This window comes from Echiichthys vipera (assembly GCF_963691815.1).
Source record: "Echiichthys vipera genome assembly, chromosome: 20".
Classification (NCBI taxonomy): domain Eukaryota; kingdom Metazoa; phylum Chordata; class Actinopteri; order Perciformes; family Trachinidae; genus Echiichthys; species Echiichthys vipera.
In genome coordinates, this window is record NC_139845.1 from 1,724,042 (window position 1) to 1,725,439 (window position 1,398).

The 1,398-nt window shown below is 48.1% G+C and overlaps 1 pseudogene across 1 annotated transcript in view; it reads right to left on the reverse strand.

Moving 5' to 3' along the window:
• Positions 1–658: 658 nt before the first annotated feature.
• LOC310962551 (E3 ubiquitin-protein ligase TRIM39-like) overlaps positions 659–1,398 on the reverse strand; it is a 3,289-nt pseudogene continuing 2,549 nt past the window's right edge. The window contains exon 2 of the transcript XR_014593862.1: positions 659–1,398. This exon is cut by the window's right edge and continues 897 nt beyond it. The product of XR_014593862.1 is annotated as an E3 ubiquitin-protein ligase TRIM39-like (transcript).

Sequence of the window (1,398 nt, forward strand, 5' to 3'; positions counted from 1 at the left end):
CTTCATCAGTTCATGTACACATCTGACCAGGACCAGGACCAGGCTGGGACTGGACCAGGACCAGGACCAGGACCAGGACCAGGCTGGGCCAGGACCAACTAACTGGTGTGGAGATCCACGTATTTAACGTCTCACAAGGCCGAGGATGTCACTGGAACCCTTTGTGCTCCGGGCAACAACTGTTCACAAATGGCCTCCTGCGACTCCAACGGCGGTCGTTAAGACTGAATAGAGCACTAACGAAGTCCAGACCTACTTCCCACCAACGACTGTCACTCTAACAACGGTCTTTGGCACTGGGAGCACAAAGGGTCGCATTACCATCGAATTTACATTCTAACCACAGAGGAACATTTCCAGGCTGAGACCATTTCCACTGAAGGGTACAGTTGCTATTGTCTTGGTTTGACCAATGCACGATTGCAGCACAAATATCTTGAATTGTACCAAGTGAGAATATGAACCAATGGGAAATGAGTCTTACAATTAACCAAGGCATGCTGGGATCGGCTCCAGCCCCCCGCGACCCTGACAGGGACAAGCTGTTGAAGATGAAGATGAAGAGATGTGTAAAAACTAGAAAAAGGGGAATTTAAGGGCGACGACGTGACCAAATGTGATCGTTGCATTTGTGAAAAACCCTTACAGAAAAATACTTTTAGTGTTTGATGCTGGAAATGATTAAAGGGGCGGAGTTGATGCCGTCGTTATTAAGACCAGGACTGAAGAACGGGTAGAGTTTCTCAGTGAAGGCGCAGCCAGTAAAGGAGTGGAGATGAGCTTCAGCATCAACGTCATAAAAGGAGACCAGACCCTCCTCATAGTGCACAAACACCCCCACCTTCTGCAGCTTTGAACTGACAGAGAGAGGTAGTGGAGATCCCACAAGAGCAGCGTATTCATCTCCGTTTTTCAACCATATTGTCCAGTGGCCATTTTCTGGGCACAGCGGGATTATTCCCTTTCTTTTGATCGACTCCTTGGCGACTCCTAAAGTCCATCTAGACTTCCCTTTAACTTCGACCTCAAAGTAAAACTTTCCATAAGAGCAACTCTGTTTCCCTAAGACACAACAACTAGGATTGAATCTCTTGTTTGCTTTGTCTGGGAGATTCTTCTTCACACCGTGATGCACTTTTTTGCAATCTTCTGACAGGATGAGAGCATTATGCGCCGTATCAGGGTCCAAAGTCACGTCCACTGCGGACTGCTGGAGCCTGCTAAGCTCAGTCTCACAGAGCAGCTTCTTTATCTTTTTGCCAAAGGTCTTCTCCAGTTCTTCCACAGCTGTCCTCACAGTCCCCTCATATGATGGTGGATCAATGCTGACGTCAGACCAGTCCTTGGTGAGTGCAGAAGCCTCCAGAGACTCAATGCTTAGCAGGAAGTGGACTTGGT